Source organism: Sus scrofa, chromosome 1 (assembly GCF_054392235.1).
Source record: "Sus scrofa isolate SSC_HxYL_T2T_F1_AM1 chromosome 1, Sscrofa_HxYL_maternal_Yorkshire_Landrace_v2.0, whole genome shotgun sequence".
NCBI classification, from domain to species: domain Eukaryota; kingdom Metazoa; phylum Chordata; class Mammalia; order Artiodactyla; family Suidae; genus Sus; species Sus scrofa.
This window is the reverse complement of record NC_139383.1, coordinates 271,864,442-271,878,922: the sequence shown is the minus strand read 5'-3', so window position 1 is coordinate 271,878,922 and position 14,481 is coordinate 271,864,442.

Genomic DNA, 14,481 nt, shown 5'->3' with positions numbered 1-14,481 from the left:
CATTGTTCAGTGTAGTTGCTATATGCTTGTTTTAATACATATTAGAAAAAATACGTAACTAGCACAAAGCCATGATATAAAATTTCCCTTGAAAATAAATGTACTTGTCAAAAAGTCTATTTAGGGAAAAGTTTTTAAGTAAATAAAAGTATAGGTTGTTCTTAGGACAAAAATCATGAGGTTGGCATGTACAAACTTGAAGTTGAGGAAACCCTGTCTTAAGAAAATATGTGGAATTGACAACCAGCCAAGCTTGAGGCAGACTGCCTGAGTCCTTATTTCTCAGTGAGGGATTCTAAGCCAAAGTCATGCTTGGTTTTACTTTCCAGCCCCTGTGGTGCTAATTTATTCAGCCACATCCGACAAATATGTACTGATTGGTCATTGCAGGCTAGGCTCAATTTGAGGCGCTTGGTACCTAGATCCTTGCCTTTGTGGAACTTAGATTCCAGCTGAAGGAGACATACATTAAATAATAAAGTCAATAGTTAAGGGATTGACCTTGAATGTTAGAGGGTAGTAAGAGCTACGGTGAAAAGAAAAGGCAGAGCAGAGTAAGGGAGATGGGGACTGGTCAGGAGAGGGGTTGCATCTTAATAGAGTGGTCAGGTCAGGGTGGGCTTCAGTGAGACTTGAGCAAAGATTTGAAGGTGGTGAAAAGAGTGAGATATGTGGTGACCTGGGGGATGTGTGTTTCAGGCAGAGGGAGCACCTGGTGCCCGAGCTGAAAGCAGAAGCACACCTGGTGTGTTCTAGGAGGAGCAAGAAGGCTGTTGTCGTAGGTGCAGGCTGAGCAGAGGGACAGTGGGTGGAGATGAGATCAGAGAGGTCACAGGAACAAGATTATGCAGGTCATGGACAGAGTGTTGGTTTTACTCAACAGGAAAAGGGAGCCATTGCACATTTTGGAGGAGAGGGGTGATGTGGTCTGTCTTACCTGTTAAAAGGATTGTGCTAACTGATGCATTGAAACTGAGGCAAAAGTAAAAAAATAGACCAGTTAGGAGGCTACTGAAATAAAGTAGGCAAAACCTTATGGTACTTAAAGTCAAGTTTATGGAGCTTCTCAGTCAAAGGATGTTGTAAAGAACTTGTTACAGGATTTGGGTTTGTGATGGATTATTGGAGAGGGTTCAGGGACGTAGGCTTTGTTCTGGGTTAGATGCTGTTGAAAGCAGGGGTAATCCTATGATTGAGTATATTCTTATATTTTAAAAAAAGGAGGGAAAAAAGGAGCAGTCACATTAGCCGGGGAAAAAAGGGATATTTGGTCACCTTTGTAGTTTGGATTATGTTCTTGTTTTATTCTCTGCTCAAACATGATTATGGCGAAGTCTTTTATATTTTCTTCTTATCTTCATCCATTTTGTCTGATGTCCCCCAAATCAGACATGGAAAACACCACAGCCTGGCTCTGAGTACCAAGGGTCACCAAGACTCAACTCCCAGTCTAGCTCCCAGCTGTGACAAGCTGCTCTTCCCTTTCGTAGACCCTTCTTCCTAGAAAAAGCGTATGTGCACACAGTGAACAAATTCGTATGCTTTTTTCAGAGGCCCCTTGAAAGTCCACGCAGGGACCACATGACCGAAAACCTGTCTCAGAGCTGGGAACTTAGCCGCCACATCTGGGAGGTTCTCAGAGACACAAAACAACTCTGCACCACGTTTCCGGGGTTTTTCCCTACTCCTGAAAACAGACTGATTCTGGGGGTTTAGTGTGATGTAAGAAAGGTATCATCACCAGGGGCAAAATCTTTAACTTTGGGAGATTAAAATATCCCTTTATGTCTCTGAATTAGAAAGGAAGAGGGAGTTCCCATCGTGGCTCAGTGGTTAATGAATCCGACTAGGAACCATGAGGTTGCAGGTTCGATCCCTGGCCTTGATCAGTGGGTTAAGGATCCTGCGTTGCCATGAACTGTGGTGTAGGTTGCAGACTTGGCTCGGATCTTGTGTTGCTGTGGCTCTGGTGTAGGCCGGTGGCTACAGCTCTGACTCGACCCCTAGCCTGGTAACCTCCACATACCGAGGTCATGGCACTAGAAATGGCAAAAAGACAAAAGAAAAAAAAAAAAAAGGAAGAAAGGAAGTGAGGAGGACGAAAGGAAAAAGTGAAGGAGAAGGGGTAGAGAGTGCGAGGAGAGGGAAGGAAAAGAGGGAAGAGGGATGGGGTTTCTTTTTAAGACAAGAACTCCTGGATTCCTCTCAGCTGGCAGGGTCCCCACCTTGACAGATATGTTGGCAGAAGGGGATCTGTTCCTTGGAACATAGCTTCCACTTCTTCACTGTTTCCATTATTATAGTCAGATATGTGTGATTATGCACACCGTCATGAATTATATAATCCTAAACCGTCCAAACCACGGAGGACCTAAAACATAGCTCGTCCAGTTCCTTCATTTTCACCTGAGAAAACAGGCCCAGAGAAGTTGCTTCTAGTGGTCACAGCACAGCTCAGTGCAAGGGCTGGCACCCAAGCCCAAGGCCTTTGACTCTGAGCTCAGTGTTCTTTCTATGGGGATGAGTGGAAGTTACAGAGAGATCGATTTGGGCTCCCTGTAAAGAAGCATTTCCTTACAGCCAGAACCACTCAAAGAAAGACTAGGCTTTCTGTCAGGGACCGCATTGCCCATCACCACCACCTTCCAGGAACGTTGTAGAAGCATTCAAGGTAGGAGGTTGGCCCCAGTGACCTCCAATGTCCTTTCAGCTCTGCCAGGCCATTCATAGAAAGGAAAACATCCGCTTTCCTTTTTAAGCCTCCGTTTTCACAACTGAAAATAATTCCAACTTCAGAGGATTTCTCTGAGACAAATGAGCTAATGAGATAAATGCGATCATGCATATAAAGTGATGAGCACGGGGCGTGGCACAATAAGTGTAACTTGAGGTTGTTCGTATTGCAGCCCTGCCACACAATAAGTGGTGAATTCAACAAAGTTCTTGCCTGGCACTGTGCTGATTGCATTTCACGGAACATCCTGTTGAGAGCTCACACCCAGCCTGTGATGACTGTCGTCATCCTTACTTTTAGGAAGGAAGCATCTAAGGTTCCAGGAGGCGAAGTAACTTGCCCTGGGTCTCATACCTTCATGAGTGGTAGGGCCATAACTCAGTGTGCACTTTTGGGGCTCTGGGGGGCCATGCTTCTAACTCTGAGCTGATGCCATCCTCACACACAGGAAGGGTAGTAACGTTGTCATTGTGTAATCCTGGCAAAACCTCTGCCTCCCTGGGCATCAGCAACAAGTGTTTTCATTAGATGCTCTCTAAGCTGTCTCCCATGCGAGGACCACAGGTGAGGCAGAGTGAGCAGATGAGCGCTCAGGGTACAGGGTACTGGGGCAGTGGAACACTGGCATTGGTGTAGAAAAACAAAGGAAGGTGGCATCAGAGATAAACTTGATACACCTGCAGAATGTGTCCTGCAATCATCTTCCATGTGGATACAATACAATATGCAAAACTCTGAATCAACGGGTCCTCCTACTTCCCCTCAAAGGACTCTAATTTGCCAGTGGAGTTCACATTTTTTCCCTTGTGAGTCTCCTACATAGAATCATAAAATACTGAACCTAAAGATCCCCTAGAGATCATCTAATCAAATTTTCCCCATTTCACAGATGAGGAAACAGGCCAGGAAGGAGTAGGGGCTCTCCAAGGGACTCACGTGGAAATCAGAGCTGGAATCATATCGCCAGGCTCTTCCTTCCCCATATTAATGCCTGAGTGTCTCCTCCAAAGGGTGGGCGGGCAGAGACCAGTGCCCCCGGGTGGGGTCCAGGGTTAGCATTGCTGGCAGATGAGAGGAGAAAAGTCAAAACTGTCCTGGAGGAGAGGTTTTGGTTTGGCTGGAGTTGCCTCTGTGTGTGTGTGTGTGTGTGTGTGTGTGTGTGTGTGTGTGTGTGTGTGTGTTTTGGCGTTGTCAAGGGTAGGTGGAAAGGGGGGTTAAAGCTAAGATGAGGAAATCAGAGCTGAGGAAAGAATTAATACGGCTTAAAATAATTTTTTTCCAAATAGAGAATCTTTGGGAAATTAGAGTCAGGACTGAACTCTAATTCTCTGAGAACAGAGGAAGAGAAAGGAGATATGGCCAGAGAAGGAGAAAACAGAGAGAAGGTTTCCAGGGTCCCCTGGGGACTTGAGGCAGGGTTGGTTGTCACTCATGCCCCTCTTGCCATCTCCTTTCACCTCTGAAGGCAAAAGGCCAAATTGTGGCCTGTTCAGTAATTAAACACAGGATGTGGAAATTAAAATGGCCCCTCGGTTTGCCATGAGTGTGTGTATGTGTGTGTGTGTGTGTATAAGAGACTGACAAAGAGAAAGGAGTGGTTACTATGGGGAAATGACAAAGTGAAAAAGTAAGGCCTGCCCTGGTTAGGGACCTTGGGAAAATTCCTAAATCTTGTCCAGCCTCTCAGTTTGCCCCTCTATCCAATGAGAACAGGATGAGCAGCCTTGAAGAGTTGTAAGGATTACAGATAACACCTCTGTCCCCACTCGGGAAGCGCAGTCTATGATCTCAACTCCCACAGTTCCCTGTGCCTCTATTCTGTCTTTAGGAAATGAGGCAGTAATTTCTCCTGGCCCAACATACAGGGTTATTGCAGGATGAAACCTAGATGTAACAAGTGAATAAATTTTAAGCTGTAGAATTTTGAACAAATATGGAACTGGCATTAATAATCAAAAGCATTTTTTATAGGAGTTCCTCTCGTGGCTCAGCAGGTTAAGAACCCAACTAGTATCTGTGAGGATGCAGGTTAGATTCCTGGCCTTGCTCAGTGGGTTAAGGATCTGGCATTGCTGCAAGCTGCAGCGTAGGTCGCAGACGCACCTCAGATCTGGCGTGCTGCATCTGTGGCGTGGGCCGGCAGCTGAAGCTCTGATCCAACCCCTAGCCTGGGAACTTCCATATGCTGCAGGTGCAAAAATTAATTAATTAAAAATAAATAATCAAAAGCATTTTTGTGCTAAGATGCTAAGATGCCACCGGCAGAGACTGCCTGGTGTTCTTTTAAAAGATTAGGAAAGGGTCCACTATGTCAGCGCCTCAAAGTTCCCATGAGAGACTCATTCCCTTGGTCCTGTGGCTGGCAGTCTTAGAGCAGTGCTTTGCAAAGTGCTGAAATGCACACTCTCAGGCCCCAGCTCAGACCTTCTGAGTCAGAAACTTTAGAAGTAAAGCACAGAAATCTATATTTTAAAAAGATCTCCAGGCACCTTAAAATGTAAGAAGTATTATTTTAGAGCTTTTGAAAAACATAGACTCTATTCTATAGGCCTGGGGTGGCTAGAGATTCTACAGCTCCCTGGTGATGCCTACGGTGCTGGTTCTTGAAGCTAACGAGGTTCTAAATTGTTCTATAAAGTCAGGGATCCTCACGTGAAGGGAAGCAACACTTTAACAGCCAACACTTCAGCTGAGAGTCATTGTGCACAATGCCTTTTGGGAGTGGGTTGCAGAAAAGGCTGAGGGATTCTGGGAACACAGGGCAGCAAACAGAAAGAGATCTTAAGGAAAAAGAGGAGGCAGGAGGTTCTAAGAGAAAACTGAATTGCCTTTGTAGAATATGGTCCAGGCAGGGCTGCGCACCAATTAATTCTTTTACCCACCAAGTTGCAGCTATGTGTTAGCACTGTGTTATGTTCTTTACATTCATTAGCTCAATTAATCCACAAAATGACCCAATGAGTTTGGTACAGAGGAATAAACTGGGAACAAGAGGTTAAGTAACTTTCTGAGTCGCTCAGCTAAGAGGTGGTGGAGCCAGGATTTCCAACTCGGGCAGCTTGAGTCAGTAGCACTAGTTCTCCCTCAAATTTGGTCTCTGCCCTCAGAAAGCCTATAGTCCCATGAGGAATATGAGCAAGGGCTGATAAATGGCCCACACTTCGTTGATGCCTGTCATGTGGCATATTCCAAGGACCTTAACATACATCTGCTATTTTAGTTCTTGTAGCAATTGTACAAGACGGGCAGGGGGCCTGGCTGTGTGTGGAAGTGCATAAGACACGTCTCTCTGTTACTGTTGGTTTATGTATAGAGGTGCTCATATCACCCAGTGTTCCATGGTCAAGCAGGAAAGCTCCAGGTCCAGAAATAGCCTCTGCAAGGGGCCTCCAGTACAAGGTCCAAGCCCCACTTTCTGTCCTAAGCTTCTACAACCTCACCACCTCCGGGATGGCCTCCCTGTGCTGGCGAGCAGGGGCACTGCACTCTTCTGCCCACCTTGGCTTCTACAGCCAGACCCAAGTTCATGCAGCAGAAGGGTCCCCCTGCATGTGCTGCCCCAAGCAGGCCAGTGACACCAGGCTGTTGCTGTTCCAGACAGGCACTGGGTGAGGGGCCTGCTGAGTGGGTTGATCACTGCTGCTGCTGCTGCTGCTGCTGCTGCTGCTGCTGCGGGCCCTGACCCATGAGAGGCAGCAGCTCTGATTTGCCCCCCATTTTCAGCACATGCCCTCCCCTCCCCTCCTCCTCCACATACCAGAAACCACTACCTTGGCACTTGGGATTCAAAAGGTTGCCCAACAAATGAAAACTGACCTAACATCTTTGCAAACCTATTTGCCAATACATTTCAAGAGCCAAAATAAGTTTATATCCCTTGATCCAGTAATCTGCCTCCTGTTGGATTATTTATATAAATTCCCCAAAGCAGAAAAAAAAAAGTTCATACACAAAGATCTTCTGTGCAAGATTAATTATTTATTCAGTAAATATTTATTGAGTTCCTTCTTTGTGCCAGACACAGTTCTAGATGGTGTAATCAAGATAAACAAGGTCCCTGCTCTCCTGGGGATTATGGGGAGAAAGACAATAAATATCTCCATAAACGAGAAAAATTATCTACTAAATTCTCTGCAGGAAATTAAAATAAAGGCCTGAGATTGAGGATAACTGGGTGATTTCTCTTGTTTGGGTGGTCAGGAAAGGTTTCTCAGATGTCACTAAATAAGATGATATTTAAGCTGAGATTCTCAGGCAAGAAAGGGCAGGTATACAAAAGGGAGGCCAGTGGCCCAGGGAACTGCAGGCTGGCTCATGTGGCTGGATCAAAGAAAGCAAGTGATGGGAAATGAGATTGGAGGAATGGGAGGGGCCAGATCAGTAGGATTTTGTTAGCATGGGTGAAGATGTTTGGATTTGACTCAGTAGAGAGTTCTAAACAAGGTGTGTGGGACCACGTTATAGATAAGAAAGGACAGAGAGACCAGCTGGGAGCTCTTGCAGCTGTCTTGGCAAGAGGTGATAGTAGCTTGAATTAGGATGGTAGAAATGGAGATGGAGAAACGTGGGTGGATTGGGGGTATTTTTGGAGGTAGGACTGAAAGGATTTGGTGAAGGAATTGGGTGGGGGTGATGAAGGCAGAAGAATCAAGGATTATTCATGGATTCTTGGCTTGAGCTGCTGCGGGTGCCATTTAGATCGCTGGAGAAAGCAAGAGAAGATATCAATTTAGGGGAATAAAGAAAGATGTTATGGGTTGAACTGCATCCCCCGAAAAGATATGTGGAAACCCTACCCCTCGGCACCTCAGAAAGGGACCTTGTTTGGAAAAGGGGTTGTTGTAATTAGTCAAACTAAGATGAGTTCATACTGGAGTAGGGTAGGCCCTGACTCTAATGTGACTGACGTCCTTATAAGAGGGAAATGAGGACACAGAAACACAGAGAGGAGAACATGGACACTCGAGGGAAGCCAGCCACGTGAAGGTGGGGCAGAGGTTGGAGTGACGTTCTGCAAGTGAATGAATGCCAAGAATTGCCAGCTGTCCTCAAAATCTAGGAGAGAGGTGTGGACAAGACTCTCCCCCAGAACCCTCCTAAGGAGCCAGTCCAGCTGACACCTTGATTTCAGATTTCCAATCTCCAGAACTGTGAAAGCAAGGTGTTTTGAGCCACCCAGGGCATGGTAATTTGTCATGGCACCCCTAGGAAACTAATACAAAGGAGGATAAGGGTTTCTGCTGGGAGCTTGTTATGTTTGAGAAGCTTTTTTTTCTTTTTGCTTTTTTTTTCTTTTTTCTTTTTTTAATGGCCGCACCTGAGGCATATGGACGTTCCCAGGCTAGGGGTCAAATTGGAGCTAAAGCTGCCGGCCTACACCACAGCTAAAACACCAGATCTGACCACGTCTGAAACCTGTTCACAGCTCATGGCAACGCCAGATCCTTAACCCACTGAATGAGGCCAGGAATCGAACCTGCATCTTCAAGGACACTATGTCAGGTTCTTGAACCACTGAGCCCAACAGGAATTCTGGGAAGCCCTTTGGCTCCACATCCATGTGGTGAAAGCAAGTAACAATTGGATGCATGAGTCTAGAATTATGGTGTATATGGTAATGTGAACTATATGGGAGTACTTTATGTGATACATTAAATATGGCCAGAAAGTGATGGTCTAAAAACGGAGAGATAATTACATAAATGATGGTATACACATCCAATGAAATATTGTGCTGCCTCTGAAAATAATCATTATAAAGACTAGGTAGGACGCTGGAAAATGCTTATGATAATGTTTCACATGCAAAGCCAGTGATTGCCACCATGTAATAGCTAAATATGGATGAGAAGCAGGTGTCACACTGTCTGGGTTCAAGTCATGGCTCCAAGTCTTCTGAGGGGGCTGGCATAAGTGGCACATCACTGTATCCTGCAGGTTATGTGTGTTCAATAAACTTGCAGCACCAGGGTAAGTGGACACAAGGCTGAGTTGCAAAGCGCTGAGATGGCAGAGTGAAGAAGCAATCAGGCTAGAAGTACAACTAAGCAAGGGAGACTTCCTGAAGAGCCAACTTTTGCAAAAGAAATGCAGAGCCTGGGGCAGAGTGGGCCCGTGGCAGCACCAAGGGGAAGACTCAGTAAAACTTCCAACAGGGCCCTCTCTGGGAACACAGCTGTGCTGGAGCTCTTACTACACACTGAGTGTTCCGATTGCTTATCTGTGTCCTTCCACCCCACCATGAGCTCCTGGAGGACAGGGGTTGTATCTTGTTCTCCCCTGTATCCTTAAGAAGACCCTGGCACAGGGGATATATAAGTTAAAGGCTGTTACATTTAGTTGAACTACAGAATCAGAATTTGATTGTCACACCAGAACTAGCAATAATAGCATGTGGACACTGAGTCCCTTGATGTGTTCATGTGAGGCCCCTTCATACAAGGAAGGGAGCTGAAGCCTGGAGTGAAGCCAAACGTCCAGGTGATGATTAACTGGTTTTACCTGAGGGGAGCACAGGGAATTAATTGCTTTGGGACAAGTGATAAAAGCAAGCACCACTGTGGCTCAGCAGTAATGAACCCGACTAGTATCCATGAGGATGCAAGTTCGGTCTCTGGCCTCGCTCAGTGGGTTAAGAAGCCAGTGTTGCAGCAAGCTGTGGTGTAGGTCATAGATGAGGCTTAGAGCCCACGTTGCTGTGGCCCTGGTGTAGGCTGGCAGCTGCAGCTCCATTTCAACCCCTAGCCTAGGAACGTCCATATATCACAGGTGCAGCCGTTAAAAAAATTAAAATTAAAAAAAGCAAACACCAATTAGAAAAATATGATAGAAGAAGACAATCCACTTTACAATAGCAAATATAATCAATACACTAAACAAATAAGACTTGACTGTATAATCATAAATCAACTTTATTTTATCTCTCAACCCCCTCTAAGAATTTGTTCAGAGGAAAGGGAGAGAAGTCCTTTTTCTGACCTTTGGTGAAAACTCAAGCATCCCATGACTTTTCTGATCACTCTTCAGGAAATTAAAAACTCCTGCGATCACCAAACAAATTCTATTTATAAAACAGTCCCATACAAAAGCAAAATCCAAATTTGATTTAAAATTCAATCTTTTCTCCCAATCCGTGCAGGTGGGACCACTATAGCTGGGAATTGGGGCATGGACAGCTGCTTCTCTTTCCCCAGACTTCGCTTCCCAGTTTGCTGTGACCTCTGGCCTCTCTGGGGCTAAGGGATTAGCAATGAGGAGAATAAAGGGAAGCAGGAGAGCTCTCACCTGACAGCACGGTCATAAGATGGCTTTAAATCTGACTCGTGTGGGCACATCTATAGAATTTTCAAACACTCCACCCAAGCTCTGAGGATGTCACACCCTTACATGGGCATTTCACTGCCTTGTATCCCATTGGTCACCCCTTCTGCAGCCTTAGGAAGCCAGCAGTACCTTCAACTTGTCCCCCTGTTGGGCAGACCTAAGAGGCCTTCACATCCGTTCTTCTAGTACATGACCCACTTGTAGTCCATGGAAACAGCATCCTTTCCACAGACCAACTTTGGGAGTTCAGGCTGATCCAAGCAGTGCCTTCTCTCCCTTGTCTTATTTGTCTAAGATGACACCCATCTCTCATCATTTTGACTTCTCTGGTGGCTGTCAGATACAGTCCAGTGTGACTCCCCATCTCAAACCACCATAGATACATGTTAAGCTCTCTAAACAGACCCCATGAAGTTCCTTTCTCTTGACTTAAGCACAGCAGCTCTCTTCAATGCATTGTCTTCATTCAACCCTAATCTCCTAATGACAGAACACACACACACACACACACACACACACACACACACACACGCGCACAAGTGCCCATAAAGGGTGATCAAAGATGAATCCAATGCTGCTTCTCGAGGGCCCCAGTCTGTTAGAAGGACTAGCACCTGCACCCATTAGCCCAAGGTAGTATCATTCCCACTGGGAACAGTGGAGAAGGCTCCATGCAGGAGAAAATTTCTGAGCTGGGTCTTGAAGAATGATGAAGATCTGAGCAAGCAGAAATGAAGTCTTTTCAGAAAGAGGTAACACTGGGAGCAAACGTCCAGCATGGAACTAGAAGGAAATGTGTACAGAGACCCCTGGGTGGCTTATTTCAATGAGACAAGCAGAAGATAAGGCCAAGCCTGATCAAAGATGAATAAGGTGGGGGCTTTAGATTTTTTCCTGCAGGAAGTGAGAAGTTTGGAAGGTTTGGAAAGGGCAGCAGGATGGAGGGTTGGGGAGGGCAGTGACTAACTCTTGGTGAAATGTGTTCTTCATTTCCTTGAGTCATTAACCAGGGCCCCATTAAGAAGAAAAACAAAACAAAAACCTTCCAGGACCTGCTTTCTTTTCCAGGAAAACCCTTGCCCTTTGGAACCTCTCGTGAGTTTAGTTTATAAAGACATCTAATCCTGTTTTTACTGTTCGTTAAGGGGCCTTGGCACAGCTGCCAGTCCCAGGGCCCTGCTCCAAGTTCTGGGACCCTCAGCCTCAAGCGCGATGGGGCTCCTTGGCCCATCTCCCCACCGGCCCCAGTGCTGCCCTCTGGGAGGGGCTGAGGAGAGGGGCTTTCCTTTCTGAGGGCCATGGAAACCTCGCCTTGATGAGCCCAGCCGCAAAGGCTCCTCCCTGGGCCCACTGGAGCCAAATGGGAAAAATCCAGGAGGTGGCAAAGCCAAGAAAGCAGCAGGTTGGGATTCAATCCCAGCTCTCCTTTTCTGATCGTAAGACCTCGCTCAGCCTCTATGTATGAATATGTAAAATGGAAGCAAAACCACCTACCTCACAAGGTCCCTGTGAAGATTAAATGAGTTTGTAACCACAGCTAGTGCATAGCAGACTGCCCTCTTCCTTCCCCCAACATCTCTCTGTGTCTCAGTTTCCTCGCCTGCTAAATGTAGTGGGGATTTAACGATAAAGTTGAATCTGATGACATTCCCAGCCCTCTGTCATCTGCCCCACACAGAGACCCAGGGAGAGCAGAGGGCCTTTCTCTGCCATGTCTGAGCTCTGGAAGCTATTTCTTCTTTTATTATTTTCAACAATCCGAAAAAAAAATAATAGTAACAAAACCACTTAGTAGTAGCTCCCATTGGCACACACTTGGAATGAGCCCACACATGGCCCAACCTCTCCCCAATAACGCCGTATGACTCAGTATCCCCATCTGTAAAGCAGCTGGGTCTGCGACAGGTTCCACCCCCACCCCAGCCCCGCCCCGCCCCTCTGCGACGGCGGACCAGGTTGGGAGGACGGTGCCCAGCAGAGGGCGCTCTGAGTGCAACCTCCTGGCCACGGCCCTGGGGAAAGGCGCTGGGCCAAGGAAAATTCTAGTGGAAAAAAACGAAGAAAGGATTCCAGGTTTATGAGTCCCAGACTTTGAAAAACAAAACTGCTGAGTTGTCTCCTGAGTTAGGGAAAAAGAACACCACAGCCGCCTCAAGATTTCCAGGAAATAATTTGTGAAAGCTTTGAGCAAGGCTGGCAGGGGGACCTGGGGAGGCCTGGCTTGGGATGCTCTGGGAGGTGGGAGATGGGTTTGGGCGTGTGCCTGTGGGAGCGTGTTATGCCCTCGGGCAGTTCATAGCTATGGAGTTACATGACTGGGTTTACATGTGTATGTGTGTTTATGTGCCTGTGGGCAACCCCACAAGTATTTATTGAGCACCTTCTATATTCCTCTGGGCAGAGTGCTGGGCAATGGGGATGAAACAGCAAATAAAACACAGTTCCCTAGGTTTACTGAGAGATGCAGAGTAGCAGAGGTATCAATTCAGAAAGAGGGTATTGGGGAAGTGACTGTGGGGCAAACATTGGCTTTGTGGCCAGGTAGCCAGTGATGTGAATCCGACCAACCACCAGCTACATGACCTTGGCACCCGGTCTCCTTAGCTGGAAAGAGAAAATATTAAAAGGACATTCTAGGAGATTGCAAGTGTGTGTAAAATTTGATGACTGGTCTCCACCAGGTGCACGTGGGGTCTGCACCTGGATAAGCACACATGGTGTGTGCAGTCCCAGTGAGCCACGGTCAGGGCACTAGCTCACCTGCATAGGTCATGTGTGTAATGTCCCAGGGTCCAGAGGTCACAGACAGGATTTGTGGGGATGCTCATCTGATAAAGGTTTGTTTTTTGGCTCACAGAGTATTCCAGAACCAAGCCATTGCACCTAAAAATCCAGATTTCCAATTTCTCTTGAAACCTTGGAAGATCTAGCCATCCTGCAAGGATTTTCATGTATGTGCCTGTATGCCATGGGTCTCTGCTTCCCCCTTCCAGGAGCACCCTCCCTCCTGGCTGGCCTCCAGGCCTGTCCTTGGAGGCATTCCAGGGTGGCTTGGGAGGGCTTGTGTGCAGACACGTTCTCTGTGAACGGAGAAGCAGGACCAGGCAGGAGCTGATGCCAGGGCTCTGGCCTCCCCAGGCAGCTCTGGTTTCAGCAGTCATTGGGGCTGGAGAGCACTGCGGGCCCTATCCAAAGTTCTCTGGCCATGTAGCTGGACGCTGGTTACAGAAGAAAGCAACCAAGAATGGCAGCCAGACAGACTAGCTTTTCTTGTGTATTCAATTCTGCATTTTTAAAATGCCTGCAATCTAGCTCCAAAATGATTAAGGCAATGATAACCCCAGAAAGTGTTGCTAGATGTCTATACTACGGTTCTATTTAAAATGAGCAAATAGGCTCATGGTAGAACTAAAAATGTACTTGTTAAATACATTTTGGTAACCCACAGATGTGAAAGGCAGGGTTGATGTTTTCCTAATATTCCTGGATCCTCTTAACATGGCAAGTCAGTCTCTCTTAATAAATATTTACTAGTGTATGAGATACAGGCTGGGTCCAAAGAGCCCACAGAGATGAATACACTCTGTTTGCTGACCCTCAGGAAACTCGGTCTTATGGAGAGACATCTGAGGAGAAATGAGAGTCGGAACAAGAAAAGACAGGGTATTATTGAGACATTGGGGACAAAAGACACCAGAACATAGAAGATGCCTCTGTACTTCTGACTTACTACGCAAGCTCATTCCCCTCTCCGAGCCCCCATTTCCCCTTTTTTAGACAAGAAGCTCAGAAGAGATGAGAAAACACCAACCCCATGTTCCCAACTCCAGCTCCCAGCTTGGGTATTCTCTGAGGGAACACAGGCTGTAGCCCTGGTTCTTAGCCTCTTACTCCCCGCTTCACATTCTTGCTCCCAAGTCTTGGCTTGTGCTGGGAATTCATCTGGCTTGAGTTCTGAAAGAAATCCATCAGAGGAGGTTTTTCACATTGCTTTCTCTTGGAAAAAAAAAAATGTCTGGGGTCCAAAAAGACTAGGCATCTAGTGGACGTTTCCCACATCTGTTAGAGGGGTTCCTGGTCCAGGTGGGGAGAGCAGCCCCTCAACAGGGGGCAGAGCTGTACCCCTTCCCCAGCAGCAGGGTTTGAATGATTATTAAAGCATTTGCACTGAAGGAATGTTCTCAGGTCATTCTCCAACTTTGCAGATGAGAAAAATGGGGCCCAAGGATGGGACAGTCTTTCCCCTACAGTCCTGAAGTCAATGTCAGAGGCAGAGCTGATTCTTGAGAAGAGCTCACCTCACTCCCTGATTTTTCTCTGTTAGGCTAAGTCCTCGGGACCGTGCGAGAGGAGGGCCCCTAGGTGGCATCCCTCTTCATCCAGACGTTGACTGCCCGGGAGCTAGAACATCCATCGAGTTATTC